The 5,669-nt window shown below is 41.4% G+C and overlaps 1 non-coding gene and 1 pseudogene across 2 annotated transcripts in view; one reads left to right on the top strand and one right to left on the bottom strand.

The window, feature by feature from the left end:
* Window positions 1-5,669, bottom strand: part of LOC116545695 — a 20,293-nt pseudogene that overhangs the window by 12,571 nt on the left and 2,053 nt on the right. The gene's annotated exons all lie outside the window — the stretch shown is intronic.
* TRNAY-GUA lies at window positions 2,641-2,729 on the top strand. Its single transcript is given in 2 exon segments — window positions 2,641-2,677; window positions 2,694-2,729. It is a non-coding gene; the product is annotated as a tRNA-Tyr (tRNA).

The raw sequence follows: 5,669 nt of genomic DNA, 5'->3' as shown, positions 1-5,669 counted from the left end.
TTTTTTTTTTTTTTTTGAGATGGAGTCCCCCTCTGTCACTGTGGCTGGAGTGCAGTAATGCAATCTTGGCTCATTGCAGCCTATGCCTCCCAGGGTCTCCTGCCTCAGCCTGCCCACTGTCTGGGATATTACAGAACCCCCGACCTGAGGTGATCCACCCACCTCGGCCTCCCAAAGTGCTGGGATTACAAGTGTAATCCACGGTGCCCAGCGAGAAGACTGCTTTAAAGCCGATTGTGGTTTAAAAAAAATGAACATCAGGGCCGGGCGCGGTGGCTCACGCCTGTAATCCCAGCACTTTGGGAGGCCGAGGCGGGTGGATCACGAGGTCAAGAGATCGAGACCATCCTGGTCAACATGGCAAAACCCCGTCTCTACTAAAAATACAAAAAATTAGCTGGGCATGGTGGCGCGTGCCTGTAATCCCAGCTACTCAGGAGGCTGAGGCAGGAGAATTGCCTGAATCCAGGAGGCGGAGGTTGCGGTGAGCCGAGATCGTGCCATTGCACTCCAGCCTGGGTAACAAGAGCAAAACTCCGTCACAAAAAAAATAAAAAAATAAAAATAAATAAAAAATAAAAAATAAATAAATAAATGAACATCAATAAACCAAGTCTCCTTAATACAACAAAACTTGGAAACCCAGAAACTTTCAGGATGCACATTACTTTAGGCATTCTAGAGACTAGAATATCATGTGTTCTTTGATAGCTCAGTTAGTAGAGTAGAGGACTGTAGTTTCCTTAAGCTACGACATCTTTAGGTCACTGGTTCGAATCCAGATGAGAGTTTTGAATTCTCAGAAATACGAACTTTCCAAAAATAAAAATAAGGATCTAGACAAGAAAATGTGTTAGATCACTCCTTATGCTCAAGCATGTAAAGATCTATATAAGGAAATGTATGAGACGGCTCTTCAATCCCTTCTTTAATCCCCTTTTTGATACAGGAAATAGGACTCTGTTTTACCACTTGACCCTATGGGTAAGACTTGCCAAAAAGGAGGCTAGAGATTCCAAGGCTGGAGATGGGAAAGTAACCTTGGTCTTTCTTGTTTCCTTTCCGGGGTCTTCCTGTTTCTCCAGGTGTCACCCCACTAATCCTAACAGAGAGAAAAATTTTGTAGCAGTCCCGGCTTGAAATTTCACTTTTTATTGGTATCTCTGTAGCTTTTCCACCTGCTGTCCAAGGCACATATGGGACACACAGTAATGTCGAAAGAGACTATCCACATCCTAGGATCCCTCCTCTCTAGCTGCTAGCTCTCTATTAGGTTAGAAACACTGAAAGTTAGTACATACTATTTTCGTAGTTACTCATGGGAGGGGTTTAACTATAGTGTTCAGTATCAATTGTATGCTATTAATATTTCTGACACTTCAAATGGCACTAGCAGTTGCCATTTGAAGAAAATCTTGGAATTTTTCTTTTTAAAGCCTTTTCCTGCCAGATAGTTTAAACGTGTTCTCCATTGTCCTAAGGGACAACATAATTGTCCCGTAGGTACAAGGAAGCTAAGAAGACAGCAGCCTCCACAGAACCTCTCTTTATGTTGGACAATTTACTTTGAAAAAGGAATATTTATATTTCCACTTAAAGTTTTCAAGAGTTTTTGCTTCCTTTTAACTGCTTCACCATAATTATATAATATACACTCAAATTTACACATACATGCAGAACTGACACTTCCCATTTCATCACTGCGGTTAGGAATATACACAATTTACGGTTCGACTTTCAGAAAGGAGAACTGCGATGATACCAGAATGCTTTGTTCACAACACTGGGATCCTTGTCAACCCAGTTGTCTGTATTTAGGGCAACCATAGCATTTATCAAGCAAATCCAGACACTTGTAAGAGAGAAAGGAGCCGGCCGCGGTGGCTCACGTCTGTAATCCCAGTACATTGGGAGGCCGACGGAGGGGGGATCACCTTACCTCAGGAGTTTGAGATCAGCCTGGCCCACATGGAGAAACCCCGTCTGTACTACTAAAAGTGCAAAAATTAGCCGGGCGTGGTAGCAGGCGCCTGTAACCCTAGCTACTTATGAGGCTGAGGCAGGAGAATCGCTTGAACCCGAGAGGCGTAGGTTGCAGTGAGCTGAGTTCGCACCACTGTACTCCAGCCTGCGCGACAAGAGCAAGACTCCATCTGCAAAAACCAAAACCAAAACAAAACAGAGAGAAAGAGAGAGGGACGGAGAGAGAGAGAGAGACAGAGACAGAGAGAGAGAGAGAGGGAGAGAGAGAGAGAAAGGAGGAGTTAATCAGACAGAACAGCAGGACAGTGGCGTAATCTGGGGGATTGTATACATCTAGCGGAGGAGGACAGGGGATTCCAGTAAAGTTTTTGTTTTGAGCTATACATAAATATTCTAATGTTTTCAATATAAAACCATTTATATATTTACATATTTATAACCTTTTACATATTTATAAACCCATGAAGCCAACTATCTATATCATTATACAGAATACTTCCAGCGTCTGAGAAGACTGCTTTAAAGCCGGTTGTGGTTTAAAAAATGAGTATCAATATAATTAAAAGGGAGTCTCCTTAATACAGCATGACTTGAAAATGCACAAACTTTCAGGATACACATTATTTTAGGTATTCTAAAGCCCAAAGAGTTGTGTGTCCTTCGATAGCTCAGTTGGTAGAGCGGAGGACTGTAGGCTTCTTGAACAAGACATCCTTAGGTCGCTGGTTCAAATCCGGCTCGAAGGACAAGAGTTTTGAACTACGTATTCCAAAAATACGAGCTTTACGAAAGTAAGGGTTTATACAAGCAAATGTGTAAAAGAGCTCAAACACTTAAGTGGACTACTTTTGGTTAAGTGCATAAAATATGTTAGTAATAAACTAGAAACGTGGTTGATTCACCGAAGGGCACCTACATAGATCAAAAGTAGCGTTTCTGGGAAGTCTGAGGCTTCGCTTCGCCCTTGTGAAATTTGCACCTCGCAACACTCTTCACCTCCACTCCCTCCCCGAGTCTCCTGCTGGCTCCTGGTTTCTCGATGCCCTTCTTATTTCCCGTTCCTGATCATCAAATGCAGTTTTTATTCCCACTTCCCCTCCCTCTCCTCGACGCGAGTTGACGCTCGACCAGCAAGCCACAGCCAACGCCCGCAGCGGACTTCAGTTAAGAAGGCGCGTGGGAGGTTTGCTGAACGCCGGGAGCGCCCTGCCCCCAAGGTTTTCACTGCAGCTTTTATTGGAGGTTAGGATATGCGATGACTTTTGGGGTCCTCTGTTATCTTGTTGCTTCTTCTGCTGCTGCTGCTGCTGCTTCTTTTTTGTTTGTTCTTCAGACAATCGCGCGCGTTCTCGGCTCACGGCAGCCTGGACTTCCACGGCTCAAGCGATCCTCCCACCTCAGACTCCCGAGTAGCTGGGTCTACACCACGCCCAGCTATTTTTCGGAGAGACTAGAGGTGTGGTAGGAGGGGGTCTAGTCATGTCGGCCAAACTGGTCTCCTGGATTCAAGCAATCCCCCCGCGTCGGCCTCCCAAAGTGCTGTTATTACAGGAGTGAGCCGCTGCTCCTGGCCAATACTTTTTTATTCTTTAGGCACAGAAAATGAAGAATAAAAATTGAGAACTTTTTATTTTTAAATTTTAGGTTAAGGGGCTGCTTGGGCAGATTTGCTACGTGAGTAAATTGCGTGCCGCTGGGTTTTGGTGTATGAATGATCCCATCACCAGGGTAGTAATCATAGTACCCGACAGTTTTTCAACGCTCATTCTCCTGCTGTCCTCCTGCCTCTAGTAATTCCTCGGGTCTATTGTTCTCACTTTGTGTCTATGTGTGCTCAGTGTTTAGCTTCCCACTTGTAAGTGAGAGAACATGAGGTATTTGTTTTTCTGTTCATGATTTAATCCACTTAGAATAGCGGCCTCCAGCTGCACCCACGTTGCTGCAAAAGACACGATTTTGTTCTTTTTTGTGGCTGTGTAGTATTCTATGGCGTACATGTACCACATTTTTTTTTGGTAGAGCCGGGGTTTCACTGTATTACCCAGGCTGATCTTGAACTCCTGGGCTCAAATGATCCGCCTGCCTGAGCTTTCCAATGTGCTGGAATTACAGGCATAAGCTACCATGCTTAGCCTGACTTGTCTTTTCTTAACAGCATTTTTCGAGGAGCACATTTTTTGTTAAGCTTTGATGAAATTCAACTTATTTTTTCCTTTATGGTTTATGCTTTTCTGTCCATTTAAAGTCTTTTTGCTTAGGCTAAAGTTACAAAGAATTCTACGTTTTCTTCTAGAGGTTCTGTTGTTCTAGTCCCTACATTTAAGTCTGATCCGTTTTGAATTAACGTTTGTGTATTGTGTGATAAGGGTCCAAGTTCATTTATTTGCATATGGATATTCAGTTTTTCCAGCACCATTTGGCAAAGATTATCTTTTTATCATTGAATTATATTGGTATCTCTGTCAAAAATCAATTAATCGTAATCATGTAAGTTTATCTGTAGACTCTATGTAGCTTTGTTGTAAATCTTGAAGTCAGGCAGTATTATTTCAACTTTGTTCTTCAAAATTGTTTCAGATATTTTGGATCTTTTGACTGTATACATTTTGTATTTGGCTTGCCAATTTCTAAAGATAAAAATCGCTGACATTTTGATTGACATGGCATTAAATGGATTAATCAATTTGAAAGAATTGTAATTGATATCTGAAAATTGTTTAAATTTTCTGTCCTGGAAACAATGCATTGCTTTCATTGGATCTTGTTAAATTTATCTCTAAATGTTTCATATTTTTTGTACCATTTTGAATGGTATTTTGTATTTCAACCTCTATTAACAAATACAAATAATTGGTATTTGTTATTAATTAATAGTGTTTATTAATAAATGTATTTGTTGTTAATAGTTAACAAGTACAAATAATTTGTATTTGTTAATAGAAGTTGAAATATAAAATACCATTTATAAAATATAAAATACCATGTAACATGATTGTCTATGCAAAAAATACTGAGGCAACTTCTACAAAGCTGCTACAACTAGCGAGTAAGCTTATCAAAGCTGCAGGACACAATTGATAAGTAGAATTACAATTCTATTTTATTGTATTCAGTGTTTTTTCATAGACAATCGTGTTACATGCAAATAAATGTACCTTTTCCTTTGAATCTGTATTTTTTTCTTTCTCTTGCCTATTGCACTGGCTAGAATCTCTAGGATAATGCTGAATAGAAGTTGTGAGAGTGGACATCCTTGCTCTGGACCTTGCTCTGGCCAAAACATTCAGTTTTTCATCACTAAATATATTAGTTGTAGAATTCTTAAAGATGTCTTTTATATTGAGAAAATTCTCTCATATTACCTGTTTGCAGAAATTCTAACAATGTATCTAAATTTGTCTATTTTTTTTTTTTTTTTTTAAAGACAGGGTTGGCCGGGCGCGGTGGCTCAAGCCTGTAATCCCAGCACTTTGGGAGGCCGAGGCGGGTGGATCACAAGGTCAAGAGATCGAGACCATGCTGGTCAACATGGTGAAACCCCGTCTCTACTAAAACTACAAAAATTAGCTGGGCATGGTGGTGCGTGCCTGTAATCCCAGCTACTCAGGAGGCTGAGGCAGGAGAATTGCCTGAACCCAGGAGGCGGAGGTTGCGGTGAGCCGAGATCGCGCCATTGCCCTCCAGCC

The sequence above is a fragment of the Sapajus apella genome, unplaced genomic scaffold (genome assembly GCF_009761245.1).
Source record: "Sapajus apella isolate SASKATOON/1434 unplaced genomic scaffold, GSC_monkey_1.0 scaffold339, whole genome shotgun sequence".
Lineage (NCBI taxonomy): Eukaryota > Metazoa > Chordata > Mammalia > Primates > Cebidae > Sapajus > Sapajus apella.
Note: the sequence above shows the minus strand (reverse complement) of the source record. Positions and strands in the feature narration are given on the sequence as shown.